Source organism: Sus scrofa, chromosome 8 (assembly GCF_054392235.1).
Source record: "Sus scrofa isolate SSC_HxYL_T2T_F1_AM1 chromosome 8, Sscrofa_HxYL_maternal_Yorkshire_Landrace_v2.0, whole genome shotgun sequence".
Taxonomy (NCBI): domain Eukaryota; kingdom Metazoa; phylum Chordata; class Mammalia; order Artiodactyla; family Suidae; genus Sus; species Sus scrofa.
Window position 1 is genome coordinate 99,585,732 of NC_139390.1, and position 25,107 is coordinate 99,610,838.

Sequence of the window (25,107 nt, forward strand, 5' to 3'; positions counted from 1 at the left end):
TATATGATAATGTATGATAAAGTAATTAAATCATTTAGAAATTAAAACTCCTATGTATTATATATAATGTATTATGTTGTAACTTATTAATACCTATAAAATAATTTTTAAAATTTATCAGTTTCTTTTTCTAAGGTTTTTTTTGTTTGTTTGTTTGTTTGTTTTTTTTTTGGTAAGGAGAACACCAATCAAATTTTAATGTATACAGGGAACAGGAAACAAAATAGGTTTAAATTAGACAAGGACATGGATATTAGAAGTTATTTTCTTGATTAAAGAACAATCATGGGGTATTACAATTGTGGAAGCTTCATCACTAAAAATGTTTGAGAAGAGAACAGCTAATCCCTAACCTTGATCGTTTAGGCATTCACCTGCCTGAGAGAAGACAGAAAAATGAATTCCCAAAATCCCTTCAAGATTCATTATTCTATGAAATTTTAATTAAATTAATGGGGCATTCCATCATTCTCATGGTAAATGGTGTGTCAGGGGGTTTTATGCAAAGCACAGACAGACCATCTATCCAAATGTAGTTTTCTATTTTATAAGCTCTTAAACAAAATTTTGGAGAACAGATTCAAAAGAACTTGTAAATATACCCCAAAAAGCCTGGGTGAGGTTGGGTATATCACAAAGGGCTTCTGCATACATGTTGGAAGATGAATTCAGAGAACTGAGAGTTTATGTATTAACATGGGAGGATAATAAGGGATTATGGGAAAAGGGGAAAACTAAACATTAAAAGTTTTAAAAAAATAAAAAGAAATTTAGGAGTTAGAATACCACTTGAAGTTGAGCTCCAAAAATAGTTAAGACAGTGTTTAGCTTCAGTGAACACTATCAGATGGTCTCCAAATTTATGATGATGTATTAAGATTCCACTATATAAATCAAAGATGGTGGCCTCGGATTAACACTGTTGCTTTATATTTTTATGTAAAACAATCATTAGCATATTCAGATCAGAGCATGTCAATTGATTGTTCTGCTGGGTCAAGTTTGTGATTTTATAAAACAGAAGTATAGTGAAATAAGAATTTCTTCTTTCTTAGTTATTGCAGTCTCTTTTATAATACTGATGTGGGACTGTTTTTTGGAGATAAATTTTTTTAAACTGCATGCCTTTGACTCAGATTAATCTAGTACATTTCCATTCCCATGTATCACTACTAGTATGTTTAGATTACTTTTTACCAGTTTGTTTCTCTTTTCTTCATCTCGTATTATTTCATTTTGCTTTATTTTATTCTTTTCTAGCTTTCTTTAGATCTGATTGAGGTTTTTTTTCACTTCATTAAATGTTTCTTCTTGTTTAAAATGTATATTTTTCTTTATCTCTTTTCTAGGTTAAAAGTTAGTCATCAATTCTTTTAGCATGTTCATTTGACTTAAACTCTATAGTCAGTTAATTTTTTCTATTACAGGCAAAAAGCAAAAAAATCAAAAAAATTTATCATTGCTATCTTCCAAATTTACATTTTGCTATTTTCTAGTAATTTAGCTCTAGTGTTTATATTTAAAAAAAACCCTATAATTGCCCTCATTCTGGAAAACAACTCAGTGCAGTTATATTTCTGTGATTTAAAGTGGTTTCCTCTCAATACATTTTTATTTTCTTTTGATTTCCATTGTCATCTTAGAGAAATCAATTATCATTTAATTCTTCCTGCTGTAGAAAACTTTTTTCTCTATGGCTTTTGTATGCTTTTCCTTTTATCTTTACTATTTAGCCATGGTTTAACATTTAATTGACCAGACATGAATTTAGTTTTATTTATTCTGTTTAAGGTTCTTTAGACTTTCTGAACCTAAAGAATGATGACTTTCATTAATTGACTCTACTAATTTTTAAATCTGTTCCTAGAAACTCTGTGACATAGACCTTGAATGTTCTATTTTTTTCAATTTATTTCCATCTATGGTATATGTTATTCATATAGTTGTTTCTCTGTGCTTCATTCTGTATACTGGCTTTGTTTCCAGTTTTGATTTTATTTATTCATGTTTTAGCTCTGTTTAATTTGATGTTCAACATCACCATTACTTTAAAACTTGTGTTTGTGGCCCTAAAAAGACAAAAAAAGACAAACAAAAATAAAATAAAAACTTGCATTTGTGTTTGTGCATTGTTTCTAAAATTTCCATTTTCCTATAATGCAAGACTGCCTATTTGTGATAGTTTAGGGTTCTCAATTTATACTTTACTTCCCTTACTTTACTTCTTTAAATATAGAAATATAATAATTTTACATTTTTTAAAAACAAGTTTAAATTTGAGTGTACTCATATGGTTGGTTCTCTCATTAGTTATTATAGATGTTTCTTACTCATGGAAGCTTTTTCTTTATGCATTTTGTAATTTTGGATTGTTCATAATTGTTCTCATTCTATCTGTGGTAATTCCTGAGAATGAATTTTATGGCTGTTCTTCTAGAAGAAATTGTACTTGATCTTATCAGGTTCCTAGGAGCTTTGCAAATCCAGTTCCTCTTAAATTTTAAATTCTTGGGTTATCACTGTAAATTCAAACTCAAACCCATTGCTAAATCATTGTTAAAGAGCCAATTATATTTCAGAAGGGCTTTACTTACTTAACATCACCAAATAGCAAAGCAGGTTTAGATTTTTCTTTATGGTCTGCTTTCCTTGGTGCAGTTTTATTTCTTTCTTACCTTTCCTCAGGCATTTATTTCATCCTAAGATTAGCTTTGTGTGTGATATTCTCTAGTCTATCTTCCTTTCACAAGTTCCTGATCTTTGTATGAAAGAGAGCTAATACCTGTTTGTTTCTTTTCTTTTTTTTCTATTCTGTGATGGTATCTGGCAACTTCATTGCTTAATAACATTTCTAGAACTGCATTCCATTATGTTCCCTAGCCTCTGTTAATTTTCTTCAAACCTATGTATCTGAAGGTATATTAAATTATTTTAGTCAGCATTTTATATTTTCTATAACCAGGTTTTCACATCAGATATCATCTGAATAAATAGTGTTGATGCTATAAAATTTTTAATACCACTGGAATGTATAATTTTAATGTTCCTTCTAATTCCCTACATTTTTTGATGCTTTTGCTTTTTGTAACTAGTCATTAATATATAATTAATTGCTTATGGTATAAAACAAATACTATAAGAATTAAAGTATACTTAAATAGCAAAACAAAGACCAAGTCCATACAAGGTAGCCTAAATTATTAATGTGTGGATTCATCTTTACCTACCTTATCTGTAAAAACAATTATGGGTTTTTCTTACTGTGGAAGAATGCCTTATAATTTTGGCACTGTGATACAAAATACTTCTCAAATAGTGCAATAACTCCTTAACTTGATTTCTAAATTATAAACATAAAAATGATTTTAGTCTGTTGAGTCTTGATAATCACATTCATTTTTTACTTGGTTTATGTGAAAATTTAAATATTTTCTGAGAAAATTGCAACATGATGTATGTAAAATTTTAAGGCATTAAGTGAACTTTAATAAAAAGGTTACCAAATACCCAATGCATTAACTTAGGTGAACTTTCCAAACAATATCAATATTCGTATTTGAAGAAATTGCCTGTACAGCAAGTCAGAATAGTGTATGTGATGCTAAGATCTCCACCAGTTTTTTTTTAATATCTAATTTTCTCTTCTATTTGTCCCTACTCTTTCCTTCTTTTTCCATCACTCTGTCATTTTTTTTTTTTTCTTTTTCAAGGTTGCTTTAACTGTAGTGTCATAACCCGTTGTGTAATGCCTTGCTCACTTCAAACTTTTTTCTGAACTGCTAAGATTTATTTTCCACCTTTACAAATCACTGCAAAATAGAAGCTAGCAACACATCAAGATAACATTAAATTTTTCATAATTTAATGTTATAAGCCTAGTTATATTCCCATAAAAATTGTTTACTTCTAGAACTAACTTTGAAAACTCACCTGTCTTGAATTCAAGAAGTATATTCCAAACAATTTCATTCTTTGTTTCCTCTATCTAAGCCCTATTCCTATAGAGGCATGTTTATTATCATTGGCACTATAGGCTGAATGTTTATGTCCTCTTCAAATTCATAAGTTGAAAATCCATTGCTCAGAGCTGTGATATCAGGAAGTGAGGCCTTTGGAAGGTGATTGGGTTACAAGGGTGAAGCCTCTATGATTAGGATTAGTGCACCCACTTACAAAAAAGAACTCACAGAGATATTTTAGTTCTCTGAATCACATGAGGACACAGCACAAAAGTGCCACCCGTGAACATGAAAGCAGACACTTACTCTGTGAGCATTTTGATCTTGGACTTTCCAGCCTCTAGATCTATGAGAAACCAATTTTTATTGTTGATAAGCCTCCCAATTGGTGATATTTTGCTAGAGAAGCCCAAATAGACATAGACAATCTGATAAAATTGCTTAATGCTTTTACAAAATTCTATTCTTTATCTTTGCCATTGTGGGTACACGTATTTGCCTATGCTAATACAAAAACATGAAGCCCATTATTTACTTTAAACTAATATTTGAATAGCACCTTATAACTTGTAAAACAATTGCACGTGTATTATTTTAACTTTGTATGGGAGGTAGAATTATCTGCATTTTATGGATGGAAAAAAGTGACAATAGAAAGGTTAAATGATTTACCTAAGAAAATAAAATAGGAATTTCAAAGTTTACTGGAGCTGTATTTACCTACACTTGATCTTAGCCAAAAGGCTGAGAAGCGATGGAGCTGTATTTACCTAGAACAGTTTTTGGCCTACTTCAGATTATTAATAAATGCTTGCTGCATGAATAAAATAATAAGATAGGGTTAAGTGTATAGGAAAACCCTTCCTGGCTACATAATTCTGCACAATTTCCATGAGCATTCTGAATCTCAGGTTATCTTAATATTGAAAATAATAGTTCCTTTTTAAAAGAATTGCTGTGATCATTAAGTAGAATATCATATATAACATAATTAACAGTACATCAATTAATTTAGCTTTCTTCCTCTTTGATCTAGAGTCATAGTTAGTTTTTGGCATTCCAAGACATACCAAAATCTGCAGAATTCTGGAATCTATGCTTTATCTAAACCAGGTTTTTTTCTTCTTTACTACATTCTTTTTTATAATCTCTGCACATTGTGTTACTTATCATCTTCAAAGTGCAGACAAAATATGGAGCCTATGGTGGTAAAATGGGGTTACATTTACATTTATGCCAGGTTGTACATATTTGTTTGTTTTAATATCCATTTCCATAAAATGGTTCTAACAAATTAAGTCTAAAGATTAGTGTTTTAATTAGACTTAAAAGTTAAAATTTATTTTTAAAAAATTGTCATATTTAGTAACCACATAAAAATCTATCCACACAATATTTATATACTTAAAGAGAATTGTAGGCAATCACAATTGGAAGACTGGAAGACCCCAGTTCAACTGGAAGACTATTGAAATCTCTAGAAAATGTGTTCCTCTTCTATTATGACTAGAATTAACTAAAACACACTTTATTCTGGGGGACAGACATATTTGATAGTTTATATAGAAAGACCACTACAATGCAAGGGTCCTGTTCTCTTGTTTGATCCTACCCATCATTCTTAATTTTGAGATATTCCCACCTAATTATGTTTTACCTGTATACTTAAATACAGACTGAATATCAAAATCAGATTCATGCTGAACAGTTGAAATCTTTTCTTGGAGATTTATTTGCTGGTTTGGATTTCTGGAAGCTGACTTCCAGCTCATGCTGTGTAAGTAGTCTCCCACCTCATCTCTGTAGGATAACTTGTTTTCTGCATAGCATTGTTTAGCTGGTAGAGCTTGAACACACCCTTGCAGAAATCCCTGGTTGGGTATCTAGTGCCAACTCAAAAATTGTCTGCATCTCAAATTATATGTCTATATCTCAAACTTAATTTTATTAATCAACTCATTAATAGTATCGGCTAAATCTAATCTTTGCTGTATCTTCAGGCACCTCTTATGTATTACATATATACATCCTTACATATACTGTTGAACTACCTTGGCTGAGAAGGATATTCTTCAATCTTTTTTTTTTTAATGCTTATTACCATGTGCCATGTACTGGCTAGACATCGGAGATACAGAAATAAAGAAGACATTGTTTGTTCCTGAATGTGCTAATGAATGACAAACTCTTGAAACCTTTTTACTTTCGTTTTTTGATTCCTTAAGTGTTTGGGTGTAAATAACATATGTTCAGATATATAAAAACAAGAAATGCCATGTGCCCTCTAGAAATTTTCTGTTTGGATATTTACAATAGACGAATATGATTTGCATGAATAACCCAGGAACTGGGATAACTATACTTTGGGAAGGTTATCTTTCCATAAATGGTTCATTCTCTTACAGCTCAATTAATTCTGGAAGGTCAGAGGTTGGTAAAAGATAAAATTAATCCACATTACTGTTAAAATAAGAGCTTAACTTGCTTAATCATAAGATATTGGAGCATATTAATGCTGTGAAATCGCACAGAGATTTAGAGGGCTGCTGCCATCTACCTCATGCTGAAGACTGCAGTAATTGAGATCAAATGAAAGTCAGAATGTCTTAGAACTAAACAGCTTAACACTTTATTCCATTAATAAAAGTGAGTCAACTACTTTTCTTATAGCACTGATAGATTACTCTTCAAAGTTGAAAGAAAATTCCCAAGATGCTAATCTTTCTAAGGAAAGTGTATGTTTAATGATGTGAAGTGGGATTTCCAAGAATAGAGGTCTACTTACCATCTGAATTACATGGATTTTTGTTCCCAAAGCCAAAAGTTTTTTTACTTTGGGAACTGATGTGTAGGCCTGTTGTATGACATACTCCTCTTTAGAGGGGTGTTGTAGATGACTTTCTTCCTTATTGCCAAGAAAAAGCAATTATTTAATAATCCTCTTTACTATTGACGAAACAGTTTGAGAGGTACACTTGTTCTTTTCTATTTTCATCTTTTGCCTCTTAATATTTCTGTACCTTCTGTATCCAAATGACTTCCTGTTAGATACTTTCTTTAGATTTTTCAGTAAATAACTCAAACCTGATATGTTAAACTGAGCCAAACACATTTGGTTATTAGTTAGATTTTTGTTTTGATAACAAACTACCCTGTTTTCACTTTTGATTATAATAATTAACATTTCTGTTTACATTACATGAAGGGTATCCATCACTTGTGTGTCTGCTAAGCTTGACTGAAGTCTGTATGTCCTCTAATTCTGGGACTACTATCTGGGTGTTCTCATTGCAGAAGGTAGGAATGCAAGACCGCAGGCCATACTTCACAACATTTAAAACTTGCATGTATGAGACCATGATAAAATCATGTCTGTCTACATTTCTTTGACCAAAACTTGTCATTTGACTATGTTCAAAGTCAGTAAAATTGGTCTTCTATTCCTAACCCAGGGAAAGTGATATAACTGTGAGAAGAAATGCATGACCCTCTTACAGAAAGAAAAAGTGAACAGCCAGGAGCAGTAATTTAATCTACCAGTGTCTCCATCCTGATCCTTTCCCTAAATAGTCCATCTTGTTGATAGGCTTTTGATCACCATTATGTTAAGTTGGTAATCTTCCTGAACTCTTGTTTATTCTTCAAAAACACAATTAATTGACCATGAAGAATTTCATAATGCTGTATATTCAAGTGTCCAGTATTTGTTTTTTTGGCTGTACCTGTGCCATAACGACCTGAGCCACAGCAATGACAGTGCTGTGTCCTTAACCGACTGAGCCACCAGGGAACCCTGACCACTGCTGTTTGTTCATTTGATTGCTACCTCCTAAGTGCTAACCATCATATCCTTTATCATTTAAGTGATTTCCACTATTTCTTTTCTAAATTGATTAATTTAAGGTGTTCCTTAAATCTCTTTACCCACTGAATAAACATGTTATTTCAAAAAACATATTATGGGATATCATTTCTCAATTTAGTATATTTTCTGTGGTTCCTGTGACTTTGTAGATTAAGTCTTTAAGCCAGAACATAAGGACCTCCTAGGCCTTTTATGACAGGGACCTGGCTTAGTGCTTCCAGCCAAGTTTCCAGCTTTCCCACTTTTCCATGCTACATTTCAACTAATTTAACATTGTTGTATCTCAGATTCTTTTTCTTTGAAATGTCCTTCTTTCCTTGTCTACTCAGTGAATGCTTCCTTCTATAAGGTGCTGATATAGCACCATATCCAAGGAAGATTTCAAGGCTATCCCAATAACAACCACAGGTTGCTGTTCAAGTCGTCTCCTCTGTGGTCTCTTAGAACTCTGTGTATATGCATATAAGGTAGTTGCACTTTATCACAAATAACATGCAGATGTATTAGTCCCTCACCAGACTATGAATATTTAAGGGTCATGCATGATACAACACAATAAAAACTCTTACATGTTGTTTGTCTTTTTTAATGCGTAAATGTTTGCAACAGCTGTTTAATATTCTTGCTATTACTACTACACACATCAGACCTTTACATGGTATGACATTTATAATATTTCGACAATAGATAATAAAATTTCAATTCATGGTAGCTTGATCTGCCCTAACATCTGGGGAGTAATTGAGCCATAACACACCTTTCAGCCAAACTTACCTTTACTGAGTTCTTATATTGACACATCAAATTAGGTAAATATTCAATAATGGATTATGATAAAGTTTATATTTAATCTATGAATTTTTATATCCAAACAGGTGGATCATTCCCTTAAAAACCCAAAATTGAAAAATAAATTAAGAGCCTGCTAACAATCTCACATGATTACCAACTATCGCACAAACCAGTTTCTTTTTTTCTTTAATTGTTGCAGATGTGTTGTAGAGTGGAATTTCTTTGTGTTAATTTGATTTGGACATCTTTTGCCTTTGTTGAGAGAGCATTCTGCCATGATTCCTGAGTGTCCTTGTACGTCCTAGCAGAATATATCAAACAGTGAGTTTTAAATATCTCTAGATAACGAGCAGTTTCAGTCGCTAGTCATCGGCACTTAAGTAGGTCAAGAAAACAACATGTGAGTACTAGGCAATGCCTCGATCTCCAGGGGAGAAGACTGGCTTATCTGTCAATTGCAACAAGTTCTGAGTCCTGAACTTGGGCTCCTCTGCTGTGATGCAACCCAACTTGTGGAGGGTCTCCAGGAGGGCCCATCTTGTTTCCTTGGGACTCTGACTGGGAAAAATCTGTATTACCACACTGATATTCCTGCTGCTTGTGTGTTGTGGGTGATAAACTATTTTGCTGGATCCCTTGCGTTTTAGCACTATGCAGTTGTAGGAAGCTTATTGGCTTGCTTCTTAGAGTCATCCTACTACTTTTCATATCTTCTCAGGCTGGGATTCTTCCCTGACAGATTTCCTGTCTTTCCAGTTAGTTAATTGTTTTTCATATTCAAAGATAAGTATAATCTCAATCTATGATATTTTCTCCTGTAATTTAACAGATGAAACCATATGTAGTATAAACATAAGGACTACCATAAACAGTACTTTGATTGCAGTTGCCAATTTGCAGAGCCTTTTTTAAAACTGGATTTATGACATATGGTATATAATGTATTCAAAGGTGTCTTTTTAAAAATTTTTAGTCTTTATTTCTTCATAATTTGGAAAGTCGTGCTTCATTATGTCATTAAAATATATTCAATATAGTCATTGATATTATTACTCTGAATTTATCCATTTGAGCTGAAATGATCATGTACCTATGAAGGTGGGATCTTGATCAAATAAGCTTATATTTTTCGTGATATAAAATTTCTTTAGACATGAGTTAATTCTATAAGAGCCTTTGTTTCTACTGTTTTTCTTAATCTTGTGGTTCTGCGTCTTCCATATCTATAAAGCAGCACTTCTGTAGATGTACCAGAGTTATTTTATGACCAAATATGTTTTTATTAAAGGACTTTTTCAAGCCTTTCTATCAGTAAATTCATGTTAAAAATTTTAAAGTGAGAAACTTAGGATGTTCTCGGTTTACCATGAAACCCGTATTTTCCACTTCCAATAGAAAAAAGGTAAATAATGACACTTTGCAAATAATTTTTCCAAAAGACTGGTGTGACACACTTCCTTGGTGATCCATATTGAAAATTTATAATTGCCAACAATTTACATTCCAGAATTCTTTATATTACTCTGAATTTGTGGAAGGATGAGTTTCTTAGGCTGTGCAAATTTGACAACATAATTTTTAAGATGACGTTTTACTTAGGTTTCCTAAATGAGTGAATGAAAGAGTGATGAAATACCTCAACATTAGCCCTGATTTTCTTTATCAAATCTCAAACATAAAATACACGTAACTTTATTATTTTATTAAAGTGATGCATTTATTAACAAAATATTGTACAAATGTTTAATGAAAGGATATATAGAGATGATCAATTAAAGTATATACAGATGTTCAGTTAAAGATATTTTTTGCATCTGTAGGTGGGTACAGATTCCAAGAATTTACCGATTAAATAAAGAAACCAAGTAAGCCTAGACTGAAGCTGGGTCTCTGATGAGAAAATGGAAAGTACTAACAGCAACACTTTGTGCTGTCTTTAAGAAAAATAATGCATATGATTGGATTAACTACAGATAATGAGAATATTAGAAAATGAGTAATACATTGGCAGGAACCGTTGAGTTAATGTAATTCTTATGAACCTTTCAATTGTGAACTTCTCTTACTAATTATAAAACTAAGCAAATAGTAGGATAGATGAGAAATACCTGTAGCCAGGATTCTAAAAAGCACATAAGTTGTCTATACATATTATTCCTTTGAGCTTTATTCGCTTTATTGCCTGGATGTTCTTCTGCATTTTAATTTCTATTTTTATGTCATTACAAGCCAATATAATAAATCATTCTGGAGAGTTAAATTTGAATAATTAAACAATTCAGCAGATTTGGAGCCCCAACCAAATAGTTTTTAAACATGTTTCATTGTGATGCATAAACAGTTCTTGTTGTTTAGCTTTTCATTGTGAATGGCCTTAGACCTATAGGTGGTATCTTGGTGTGTGAGGAAATTTGTGTTTCCAAGAACAGACCAAGCAGCCCTCGCTGTCTTATAGCCACTGTTTCTTATTTTTATCCTAATCAACTGTTTGTGATCATCATTATCTGAAGCAGAAGGTCTTCCTGAGGGCATTTGGGCTTGGCAAATTAAATGAGTGCTTTAAAATGAGCAATATTTAAAACATTTTAAATGGACATATTTAAAAAGGAGCAATACCAGAAACTTTTGTGGTACTGGTTTTTGGAACATAAAATTAAAACCCCATTTAAAGACCATCTTGCTCCTATGGGTAATTCGTGATAAGCATATATAATTATATGCTTCAAGGGGTTTGATTTATCCTTTTGTAAACCTGTGTCATTGTAGAAAGTGACTTGCTCTGCTTTTCATATAGAGAGAAAATATTACAGCATTAATTTTAAGTTAAGCCAGATAACGAGATCTACATCTGAAAAATGGGATTCCCAGTTTGGGGAGAAAATTACTAAGAAGGTTTTAATGAGGAAATATTACTTATCCTAAACAGAACTATGTTAGTAAAATGCTTAAATGATATAATTTATAATACTTTGATAATATTAAAATGTGATGAATGAGAGAAACTTAATCTTTGGCATATGTAGAGGTTTTCTAATTAGATAAAGCAAGCAATTAAATTCACTTATATGGGCATCCTAGGAGGATAGATAAATTATTTTATTTTTTTGTAGCTTTTAAGGCACCATCATCCCAATTTGATTTTGCCAATTTTACTTTCCAGTTAAGTTCAGAAATGGTAAGAATGTGCTGCTGCTTATAAATGTCATTTATTCATTTTTTAAATTTGGCAATGAATTATTTAGCGTCTATTATTTCTGCTGTCCTATGTTCAAGGCAATGGGTATGTAAAAGGCAATAAAACACAGCCCATTCTGTCAAATATTTCAAGGAATAAAAAAATCAATTAGCTTCTCCGTTACATACTTTCTTTGATGAAAAAATTCAAGTTTTGTGCCTCTAGGAATAATTTGCCTATGTTAAAAGTAGAACTTCAGAGTCCTTAGATTTTCTTGTCAAGTGTTTGTGACTGTGATTAGAGGAGTATTTTATGTATTGTTAGATAAAGGAAATGCATATACATAGATTCAGTCAGACTTAAAGCAGGACTAACTCATTACAGTTTAGTAGGACAGCTTATTACTAGTGAAGCGTTATAGTATATTAAAAATGATGATCTATTATTTCCTTAAGCTAGTCTCATGAATAGCTTCAGATTGTTTGGGGCAAAGTTTGACAGTGTATATTATTTAAAAACAGCACTTGGTGGGCTACCTAACAGTATGTTTTATTTGCTCTAAATTTTCTGGCAGTAGATATTTTTTTCCCTACTCTGCTCTACAAACAAATTTAAAGTTTAGCTCTTGTCTGCATTTTACGATGGAAGCCTGGCACTTATGTGATGGGCTGTTCACCTGTGGCCCTCCTTTATGATATCTAATCTCGAGCTAGTCTAAGATTTCCACTTGCTGTGTGTAGAAGGGCAAGTGGGGTTAAGCAAAGGAAAAGGAAAGTTAGCGAAATGAGAAAAAAGTTTGATGACACTCCAACACTAAAGGGTCAGTTCTATGTATAAAAGAGGATTAGTATTAGCTCATTGAACATTTACAATTCAGATGACAAGAAGATACTTTTAAGAGCTGATTTACTATTCTCAGGCCAGTGCTCATGCCAAGTGAGCTAAAGTAACTTCACCAGCTGAGCTAGTCAAAATACATAATATACTCATCTAAGATCTCCACAAGAGTGGCTTTTTGGCCGCAACAACAGGGCCCGCAGCTGTCAGCTTTTTCTCCTGTCACCAGTAGATATCACTGGAGTCAATTAGAATTACTACAGAGGATTTCAGACAGAGACACATGCATCTTTTCGTTCTTGCATAGGCAGCTGCCCAAAGGTCACTAATCCATGACTGGAGGGAGGAAGTCTTGGCAGTGGTGCGACTCATGCAATGAGTGAACAGCTATAATCATCTGTCCAAGTATCTTAGTGAGATCAGAGATCAGACTGATCTCTCAACACAGTGAAACGAGTTGTCTTTTAAGACCTATGTGATATAGCTTGGTATATTTGAACAGGTTAGCTCTAGTCACAATGGTAATTTTCCTGTAATTTGAAAAAGAGGAAAAGGAAAGGAACATATTCCTAAAGCAATAATAACAATAAACTTGGTGGTGAGCTTCTTTTCAGTACTTATCAATAATAAAGAACCTTTGGGAGTTCTTCAGTGGCTTAGTGGGTTAAGGACCACCTGGGGGGTTGTCACTGTACAGCTCAGGTTGCTGCTGTGGTGCATGTTTGATCCCCGGCCTGGGAACTTCCACATGCCACAGGAATGATCAAAAAGAAAAAAATTAGTGAAGAACATTTGGAAATGACTGTTTAATATAAGTATAAATAATTATGTAATCAAATTGCATTTTAAATATTTTGGCTGGTGTAAATCTTCATTTTTGTTAATTAATTTAAATTATATCTTAAAATGTTTCAAGTTTTTTAGATTTATTTTAGATTTTTAGCTTTCAGAAGGCAGGGGTCATGGTAGCAGAGAATAAGTTTTCTATATCTGAAGTCATTTAATTATTTATTAGAATGTAATCAGAAATACATAGAAAGCAAGTAAATACTTCAGAAAATGATATGAAATTAATGATATAAAATTAATGAAATTAATGTCACAGTTGTAGGCAACCCTTAATTCATTTATTATAAAATGCTATATAGTTATTATAATTAAGTCTTTTGTAGACATTTATAAGTCATAAAAGCATATTTATAACTATAGCACAGCAAGAATATCACATCCAAAAATTTTATAAAGTGGAGAAATTAATATTTAGGTTGTAAGAAGCATGATTTTACATTTATATCTATCCATTACAAACAGGAATAGAGTCTTAGCACTGTTGTAATTTGGTTCAAACAATTTTCTTACCTGGATTTGTGGAAATAATAATTTCCACAGAGTTCATATATAACCAGTTATAGGGGAAAAAAAGGGCAAAATTTGGGATTTGCCTTAATTGCCCTCATATTTTATTAGAAAACTCATTAGTTTATGAGCATGTATTAGATTGTGTTTTGTATGTGCTTTATCACTCATATTTCAAATTTTAGATGTTTTCACATCCCAAATGGTCACAAGATGGTGCAGCAACTCCAACCATTATGTTTCTCTTCACTGAGTTAACATTCAAACCAGACAGTAAGGAAGTTCTCACACCTCTTTTTTTAACCAGAAAGAATATCATTCTTCTTCTAGTTCTATCTCTCTGTACAAAATTCTAGCTGGAAAATACGCTGAGCTCCTGGTAAGAAAGAAAGAGGAGAAACAAATTTTGCTGGTTAGGAATAACAGTATGTTGCTATGCTCACTATACTTAGAACAAAAAAAGACATTAAAAAAAAATCTTTAGATAAATAAGGGTGGAATGAGAGCCACTCTATATGCCTTATGCGCATGCTGGTGATCCTGGATACTATAAATACAGGAATGTCAGCTTCCAAACTTTTATAGTCAGCAAACAATTGGTAAATCACAAAGAAAAAAGTAGTCTCCTTGATGCAGAAGATCATTGCCTTTGAATAACTTGCTAACAGACTACATCAGTTTGACTCTTGTTTAGAAGATTTATGTCATAATTTTGAACAACTGGTATTAGCGAAGTAAAAAAATTATCAGTAATAAACAGAGTTAATAGGGCTTGTTTTTCTTTTGTATAGTCTTTAGTTTTGTGCATTTCTCAGGAAATAAAAACGAAGCTATGAAACATGAATAATAATGGAACCTGGGTAAAAAAAATAAGGAGATTTACCTTTTTTTAAAGGTCTGATTAAGTCTGGGACTGATTTATGGCTAAGTAGACAAAAATTTTATTGTAAGAAGGGGGAAAAATACTGTCCACTTAGATACTTTTTTTCTTTTTCCCTTTATGATTAGGGGAAATAGAATCGGGGCTGGTATTTAGTGCCATGAAAAATCCATGCTATTTCCTTCCTATTTTGAGATTTGCTATTTGACATACTGAAATAGAAAACTGAGATAGCTAGGAAAGGGACTTAGTTGAGCAAAAATTGGAAGTAAATCCTAGAGCTTTACAAAAGGATGTGCTACTTGAAAGATTTGCATAGGACTCTTGTCAAATTCAAAGCCCTGTATAAATAAGAGTTCAGTGAATGAATAATTTGAAAAAAAGAAGTTACCTTTCTGCTCTAATTTGTTTCAGTAAATACAAAAGCATTTTAAAAGAATAAGAACTCTCCGATAAGTATCCCTCTCAAAATATAGTGCATGCTTTTATATTGAACTTAATCTTGAATATCTACATTGACTTCCTATAATTTCCTAAATTTTTAAGGCAGGCATTTTCTTCCATAACCATAAATTTCAGTATTGTTTTTTAAGTTTCGTTGTTTTGGGGAAGACTGCTGTCATCTAGCTGCTGATTTGTTCACTTAATAAGGTATTTGAAGAAGCACCTGGCAAAAACATCATGTGCCAAATAGGGCCATAACACATGCATTTGTGAGTGATGGTGATGATGGCAGATTTTAACCAATCTACTCTATTGTCCCTTTTTTCCTTGGAAAATATTGAAAAATATTTGAAATATTGAGAAAGTCTTATTCATTTTTATAATTGAGATAACACAATTCACAAATATTAAGGCATCCTGGATAGCATAGAATTTAAGTTTATAAATAAAATTGAAATGAGTACTACATCTCACTGACTAATGAAGGATTTTAAAAAGCACTTGATTATCTCAATACGATGTAGATACATACTGCTTAATCTTTGAAGATAGAAAAAAACAAAATAAAGTGTTCTGTGAAATTATTCCTATGATTTTATATGGTAATTAGGAATCTATTGAGATGAATTTTATTGCTTTTTATTTTACATTTCAGTTTTTAATTTTTTTCAAACAATTTTTTTTTCACCTGGCTATTCTTAAAATCTTTGTTTTCTTGTTGTTTAAAAAAAGTATTAGTACCAACTATATTCCTTAAGTTTTTTTAAGTACTGTCGAGACCCAATTCACACTTACTTCTCCTGATGTCTCATCCAAAGAAATTATATCCTTTTAGTAGATTGACTTAGTCATTTCCTATAGTTCTCAATACATAATCTTGCCTTATTATGTGTTTCTTGTATGTTCTCTGATACAGAAACTGATTTTGGGGCTCAAAGAAAGTTTGGTTTCCAGAAAAGGACTTTAGAAACAAAGTATTTCAGCAGCTTTTTAATCAAAATATATACAGTTTGCAAATTGCTTTCTCTTTTGAAACTCCATCAAATGCCTGATCTGTCTTTACAAAAGGCTAGTATTTGACTGCCCATGAAACATGTGTACACACACACACACACACACAAATCAGATTTTCAGGAAAGTGTTTCCACTTTTCAGTTTTCCCCTTATCATGAGAATAGAATGAAACTGTCTTTGAGTTTTGTGAAACCTGTGATTGAAAATGAAGTCTTGGATGTGTACTAAGATCATTGGTTCTGTCATAGGCTTCAAGTCTCCTTCAAGGAGATTAAACCCAAAGCCTCTTTTTGGGTTTTTTTTTTTTTTTTTTTTGCTATTTCTTGGGCCGCTCCCACGGCATACGGAGGTTCCCAGGCTAGGGGTTGAATCGGAGCTGTAGCCACCGGCCTATGCCAGAGCCACAGTAACACGGGATCCGAGCTGCGTCTGCAACCTACACCACAGCTCACGGCAACACTGGATCGTCAACCCACTGAGCAAGGGCAGGGACCGAACCCACAACCTCATGGTTCCTAGTCGGATTCGTTAACCACTGGGCCACGACGGGAACTCCCCATGTCTCATTTTAATGCTGCTTTCCCCACCTTTAGCAACCTGGGCTGCTCACTCTCTACTAGGGAAGGAATGTTGCCCATTTCTCACCTCACCTCTGTATAACATGTTCCTCATGCAAAGAAGGCATCCTACCTGAAATCAATCTCAAGATCAAATATGCCCAATATAGAGCTCAAACAATACTCAGCCCTTAAACATGGCTAAGCTGAGCAGGGGGTGGCTGGGGCTGGAGAAATCTGGTCCCCATTCAGGTCTGTGGGGATATAAAAACAATTGTAAAGTGAGGTGGGTCCTCTTTTTTTTTTTTTTTTTTTAACCCATATTGTGTGCTTTCTCCCTCTCTCTCTCTGAAAATGTACTTTTTCTTTAATAAACTTGTAAAACACCCACTATTTCAGTGCTTTGCTATGGCAGCAGGGGAAGGACCAAGGAAATTGCAATTCTCTCTTTCCAGAACAAATTCTATCGGTTCTAGTCTGTGCATTGCCTCTTATTATGACCTTAGAACATCATTTAATCTTTCTATGCCTCAATATCCCTTGGAGGTTTTAATGCTTAGCTTGCTACCCCATTAGAGAAAACTACATACACACACACACACACACACACACATATATATATGCTAAAGCTTTAAGCTTTTAATTTATCATTCAGATTAACTAGTATTGATTATTTTTATCAATCCCATTGGGTTTTTTTTTGTTTGTTTGTTTTTGGTCTTTTTAGGGCCACACCCATGGCATATGGAATTCCCAGGCTAGGAATCGATTTGGAGCTGTAGCTGCCAGCCTACCCCACAGCCACAGTAGCACTGGGTCCCAGCTGCTGGATATAAGCTGTATCTGGGACGTATACCACAGCTCATAGCAACGCCTGTTCCTTAACCACTGAGTGAGGTCAGGGATTGAACCCACATCCTCATGGATACTAGTTGGGTTCATTAACCGCTGAGCCACGATGGTAACTCCCATCCCATTACTTTTTTGATCTTCCAGTTATTTAAAAAAATTATAATGAAGTTTTGTTAACAGCAGGAGTTATTTTGTTATAGCTTGACAGGATAAAATATAATTTACTCCATAAACCAGAGATTTTCTTTTAGTAAGACCAAAGCAAAATTCTTTCCTTGAGTTAAATATTATTCTCTTTTAGTAAAAAATCACAAATTTATAAATTTGGGGCCTCATATGTGTTAGGTATTTAGTATTAATAGAGATACAAATTTATGATTCATATGAATAATTACAAAATGTGTTTAACACATGTGCAGTTAAATGCCTTCACAATTCTATAAGAAAAATGTGTTCAGAGATGTCTTGACAATGTTTTTAATTTGGTATAGTGAAGTATGATATACAGCATGAATTAAGTCTTAGACACTTAGCATTTAGCATTTGTTTCATCAAGTTTGCTTTTTTTTTGTTGTTGTTTATTTTTTTTTGAAGCTTGAGAAAGTACAAAAACTTAGAAACAGATTAGGATCTTTGAACTCAATAGCTTTTGTTACCATCAAGGTTCTTTTGATTTACAAAGCATGGAGATTCATTGAGCTTCCTAAAGAGGGGTGAGTAGTAGCAGTGCTAGTGCTTCAGTATTCAGAGATCTCCCAGGCTTGGAAGACAGGAAATGAGAAACCAGACTGAGCAGTAGATCTGAGAACAAGAAATGTAATGGGGAGGGGGATGATTTTCCATTGGTCTCTCTCCCCGTTCTACCTGCTTCTTCCTGCACATTTTCTCCTATGATGAGGGAGTGGAGGGGACATCCTTCTCTCTCCATAGAAACAGATTTCTCACATTACTGCACTTTCTTTTTTTTTTTTGTATTTATTTTATTATTAAAGTAGAGTTGATTTACAGTGTGTGGTTAAGTTCTGTTGTACAACAAAGTGACCCAATTACACACACTTCCCTGTGCTGTACAGTGGGATCCCATTGTCATCCATTCCAAATATAACAGTTTGTATCCAAAAAAACCCCCCAAATGCGCATCCATGCTATTTATTCCCTCCCCTGTCCCCATTGGGAACCTCAAGTCTGCTCTTCTTGGCCATGATCTGTTGCTGTTTGTTTGTTTGTTATTTTTAGATAGAAGCATGTATTCTACATATAACTTGAGTCTATGTGATTGTTCCCTTTTGGTGTCAATACTTAATTGGTTAAGACTTTTAGCAACTGTAGCAGGACTGAATTATCTCCCTAAATGTGATTTGTCTGGTTTTTTTTGTTTGTTTTTTAAGACTGAGGAAACTATGTATTTTTTTTCTTTACAATATTATAAAATATTTTAATTTCCATGCTTCGAGTACATGTTTTAGAATAAAGTATATTTTAATCACTTTTTCAATTGAAGTAATTTGCACTGTTGTGTTAGTTTTAGGTATACAGCAAAAAATTGTTTTCTAATTTCTCTTTCTGATAGTTCATTATTAGTATAAAGAAACACAGCAGATTTTTGTGTATTGCTTTTGCTATCGTGTAACCTTACTGAATTTACTTATTAGTTCTAACAGTTATTTGATGGAGTTGTAAGGGTATTTTATTTATAATGTGATGTTTTCTCCAAATAGTGACAGTTTTTTTTCTTCCTTTCTATTATGTATGGCTTTCATTTCATTTTCCTTGCATAAAATTCTAGCTAATACCACCCATACTATGTTGCTAAAAGTGGAAATGGTGGACATCCTTGTATTGTTCCCGATCTTAGAGGAAAAGCTTTTAACATCTCATTGTTGATTGTGATGTCAGCTGTGGGCTTATAAATGGCCTTTAGTTCATTGAGTTAAATTTCCACTATACCTATTTTATTTTATTTTATTTTTTTATTACTCAAATGAATTTATCACATCTGTAGTTGTATAATGATCATAACAATCTGATTTCACAGGATTTCCATCCCACAGCCTAAGCACATCCCCCCACCCCCCAAACTGTCTCCTCTGGAGACCATAAGTTTTTCAATGTCTGTGCGTCAGCATCTGTTCTGCAAAGAAGTTCAGTCTGTCTTTTTTTCAGATTCCACATGTCAGTGGAAACATTTGATGTTGGTGTCTCATTGTATGGCTGACTTCAGTTAGCATGATAATTTCTAGGTCCATCCATATTGCTAAAAATGCTGATATTTCGTTCCTTTTAATGGCTGAGTAATATTCCATTGTGTGTATGTACTACCTCTTCTTGATCCACTCTATGTCAGTGGACATTTAGGTTGCTTCCATGTTTTGGCTCTTGTAAATAGTGCTGCAATGAACACTGGAGTACATGTGTCTTTGCGAGTCCCGTGGTTTTCTCTGGATAGATGCCCAGGAGTGGGATTGCTGGATCAAATGGTAGTTCTATGTTTAGTTTTCTGAGGAGTCTCTATACTGTTTTCCACAGTGGTTGCACCAATTTACAATCCCACCAACAATGTACTAGGGTTCCTTTTTCTCCACACCCTCTCTAGCACTTCTTGTTTGTAGACTTTTGGATGATGGCCATTCTGGCTGGTGTAAGATGGTGCCTCATAGTGGTCTTGATTTGCATTTCTCTAATAATGAGTGATGTTGAACATCTTTTCATGTGTTTTTTGGCTGTCTGCATGTCTTCTTTGGAGAACTGTCTGTTTAGATCTTCTGCCCATTTTTTGATGGGGTTGTTTGTTTTTTTGGTATTGAGTGGTAGGAGGTATTTATACGTTTTGGAGATTAATCCCTTGTCAGTTGAATCATTTGCAAAAATTTTCTCCCATTCTGTGGGTTGTCTTTTTGTTTTGTTTAGGGTTTCCTTAGCTGTGCATAAACTTTTAAGTTTGATTAGGTCCCATTTGTTTATTTTTGTTTTTATTGTCATTACTCTAAGAGGTGGATCGGAGAAGATGTTGCTGTCGTTTATGTCAGAGAGTGTTTGGCCTATGTTTTCCTCTAGGAGCTTTATAGTGTCTGGTCTTATGTCTAGGTCTTTAATCCATTTCGAGTTTATTTTTGTGTATGGTGTTAGGAAGTATTCTAATTTCATTCTTTTCCATGTGTCCATACAGTTTTCCCAGCACTACTTAATTGAAGGGGCTGTCCTTTCTCCATTGTATATTCTTGCCTCCTTTGTCATAGATGAGTTGGCTGTAGGTGCGTGGGTTTAATTCTGGGCTTTCTGTCCTGTTCCACTGATCTCTATTTCTGTCTTTGTGCCAGTTCCAAGCTGTTTTGATGATTGTTGCTTTGTGGTATAGTTTGAAGTCAGGGAGCCTGATTCCTCCAGCTCCATTTTTCTTTTTCAGGATGTCTTTGGCTATTCTGGGTCTTTTGTGCTTCCAAACAAACTTTAAAATATTTTGTTCGAGTTCTGTGAAAAATGTCCTTGTTAATTTGCTAGGGATTGCATTGAATCTGTAGATTGCCTTGGATATTATAGTCATTTTGATAATATTAACTCTTCCAATACGTGAGCATGGTATATCTTTCCATCTATTTGTGTCATCTTTGATTTCTTTCATCAGTGTCTTATAGTTTTCAGAGTACAGGTCTTTTGTCTCTTTAGGTAGGTTTACCTCTAAGTATTTTATTTTTTTGGATGTGATGGTAAATGGGATTGCTTCCCTAATTTCTTTTCCTGCTCTTTCATTGTTAGTATATAGAAATGCTGTCAATTTCTGTGTATTAATTTTGTATCCAGTGACTTTTCAAATTCGTGGATGAGCTCTAACAGTTTTCTGGTAGAGTCTTTAGGATTCTTTAAGTATAGTATCATGTCATCTAAATTATGATAGTTTTACTTCTTCCTTTCAATTTTCGATTCCTTTCTTTTATTTTAATTCTCTGATTGCTGTGGCTAGGACTTCCAAAACTATGTTGAAGAGTAGTGGTGAGAGCAGACATCCTTGTCTTGTTCCTGATCTCAGTGGGAATTCTTTCAGCTTTTCACCATTGAGAACGATGTGGGTTTGTCATATATGGCCTTTATCATGTTGAAGTAGCTTCCTGCTATGCCCACTTTATGAAGGGTTTTTATCAGGAATGGGTGTTGGATTTTGTCAAAGGCTTTTTCCGTGTCTATTGAGAGGATCATATGGTTTTTATTCTTCAGTTTGTTAATGTGGTGTATCACACTGATTAATGGGCAGATATTGAAGACCCCTTGCATCCCTGGGAAGAATCCCACTTGATCATGATGTACAGTCCTTTTAATGTATTGTTGGATGTGGTTTGCTAGTATTTTGTTGAGGATTTTTGCATTGATGTTCATCAGTGAAACTGACCCGTAATTTTCTTTTTTTTGTGGAGTCTTTGGTTTTGGTATCAGAGTTCGGTGGTGGCCTCATAGAATGAGTTTGGGAGTATCCCTTCTTCTGCAATTTTTTGAAATAGTTTCAGAAGGAAAGGTGTTAGCTTTTCTCTAAATGTTTGATAGAATTCACCTGTGAAACCATCTGCTTCTGGACTTTTGTTTGTTGGCAGTTTTTTAATCACAGTTTCAATTTCAGTTCTTGTGATTGGTTCATTCATCTTTTCTATTTCATCTTGGTTTAGTCTTGGAAGATTGTACTTTTCTAAGAATTTGGCCATTTCTTCTAGGTTTTCTGTTTTATTGGCATATAGTTGCATGTAGTAGTCTCTTATGATCCTTTGTATTTCTGTGATGTCTGTTGTTACTTCTCCTTTTTCATTTGTAATTTTATTGATTTGAGTCCTCTCTCTTTATTGCTTTATAAGTCTGGCTAGGTGTTTATCAATTTTGTTGATCTTTTCAAAGAACCAGCTTTTTCTTTCATTGATCTTTTCTATGGTTTCTTTGTTTCTATTTCATTGATTTCTGCTCTGCTCTTTATGATTTCTTTCCTTCTACTAACTTTAGGTCTTGTCTCTCCTTCTCTCTCGAGCTGCTTTAGATGTAATGTTAGCTTGTTTATTTGAGCTTTTTCTTGTTTCCTGAGGTAGGCTTGTATTGCTCTGAACTTTCCTCTTAGAATTGCTTTTGCTGCATCCCATAGGTTTTGGAGTGTCGTATCTTTGTTGTCATTTGCTGCTAGGTATTTTTTAATTTCCTCTTTGATGTCTTCAATGATCCATTGGTTGTTTAGTAGCGTGTTTGTGTTTTTTGCAGGTTTTTTCTTGTTGTTGATTTCTAGTCATGTAGTGTTGTGGTCGGAAAAGATGCTTGGTATGATTTCAACTTTCTTAAAGTTACCGAGGTTGGACTTGTAGCCCAGGATGTGATCAGTCTTAGAGAATGTTCCATTTGCACTTGAGAAGAATGTGTATTCTGCTGCTTTTGAATGGAATGTCCTATAAATATCTGTTAAGTCCATCTGGTTTAATGCTTCATTCAGGGCCTGTGTTTCCTTATTGATTTTCTGTCTGGTTGTTCTGTCCATTGCTGTTAGTGGGGTGTTAAAGTCCCCCAGTATGATTGTGTTATTGCCGATTTGTCCTTTTAAGGTTGTTAGCAGTTGCCTTAAATATTGTGGTGAACCAATGTTGGAGTATAGATATTTAAATTGTTATATCTTCTTTTTGGATTGATCCTTTGATCATTATGTAATGTCCTTCCTTGTCCCTTAAAGTATTCTTCATTTTAAAGTCTATTTTGTCTGATATGAGTATTGCTACTCCACCTTTCTTTTGATCCCCGTTTGCGTGAAATATGTTCTTTCATCCTCTCACTTTCAATTTGTATGTGTCCCTAGAAGTGAAGTGGGTCTCTTGAAGACCGAGTATATATGGGTCTTGTTTTTGTATCCATTCAGCCAGTCTATGTCTTTTGGTTGGGGCGTTTATTCCATTCACATTTAAGGTAATTATTTAAATGTATGTTCTTATTGCCATTTTAGTAATTGCCTTGGATTTGTTTTTGTTGCTCTTTTTTCTTTCCTTCTTCTCTTGTTCTTTTCTCCCTATAGCAGTTCCTTTAGTATTTGTTGTAAGGCTGGTTTAGTGTTGCTGAATTCTCTCAGCTTTTGCTTATCCAAGAAGGTTTTGATTTCTCCTTCAAATCTGAAGGAGAGCCTTGCTGGGTAAAGTAATCTTGGTTGGAGGTTTTTTCCTTTCATTGTGTTAAGTATATCATGGCACTCCCTTCTGGCCTGCACAGTTCCTGCTGAAAAATCTGCCGATAACCTTATTGGGGTTCCCTTGTATGTGATTTGTTTCTTTTCCCTAGCTGCTTTCAAGATTTTCTCTTTGTCTTTAATTTTGGTCAGTTTGATTAATATGTGTCTCAGTGTATTCCTCTTTGGCTTTATTTTATATGGTACTCGTTGTGCTTCCTGGATTTGAGTGAGTGATTCCTTTCCCATGTTAGGTAAATTTTTGGCTTTTATCTCTTGGAATATTCATTCTGTCCCCTTCTCTCTCTCTTCTCCTTCTGGCACCCCTATAATACGGATGTTGGTGCCTTTAACGTTCTCCCAGAGTTCTCTAAGACTCTCTTCATTTCTTTACAATCTTTTTCTCTTTTCTGTTCCACATCCGTAATTTCCACTAATCTATCCTCCACCTCGCTTGTTTGTGCTTTTGCCTCTTGTATTCTGCTGTTAGCTGCTTCTGGTGAATTTTTTATTTCAGTTATTGTATTTTGCATCTCTTCTTGTTTAAGTTTTATATCTTGTATCTCTTTTCTCAGTGTTTCTTGTAAATTATCCATCTTTGCCTCCAGTTTATTTCCAATGTCTTGCATCATCTTCAGTATCAACAGTCTAAAGTCTTTTTCCTGGAGGCTGAGAATCTCCTCTTCACGTAGCTGCTTTTCTGTGGTTTTCCTTTTTCCCTTATCTGAGTTATAGTTCTCTATCTTTTCATTTTTATAGGTTTTTGGTGTGGTGACCTTTTTACAGATAATAGAGTTGTAGCCTCTCTTACTTCTGATGTCTGCCCCCCTGTGGCTGAAGTTGGTATGGGGGCTTGCTGTAGGCTTCCTGATTGGAGGGGCTGATTCCTTCCCACTGATAGGTAGAACTGATTCTAATCCCTCTGGTGGTTGCAGCTTAGTCTCTGGATGGGATTAGAGGCAGCTGTGTGCCTGAGGGGTCTTTAGGTAGCCTGTTTACTGAGGGGTGGGGCTGTGATCCCACCTGGATTGTTTTTTGCCCTGGGTTTTCTCAGTGCTGACTGAGGGGTGGGGCCAGATTTTCCCAAAATAGCCACCTCCAGAGAAATGCTTGGCTGTTGAATATTCCCGAGAGCTTTGCTTTCAATATCCTTCCCTCACAACATGCCACATTCACCCCTGTTTTCCCAGGATGTCCTCCAAGAACT

General features: G+C 34.0%; 1 long non-coding RNA gene and 1 pseudogene across 4 annotated transcripts in view; one reads left to right on the plus strand and one right to left on the minus strand.

Moving 5' to 3' along the window:
• LOC106504727 (uncharacterized) overlaps positions 1-25,107 on the plus strand; it is a 394,910-nt gene that overhangs the window by 107,510 nt on the left and 262,293 nt on the right. The window lies entirely within an intron of this gene.
• On the minus strand, positions 4,569-4,715 carry LOC146400955 (U2 spliceosomal RNA; annotated as a pseudogene).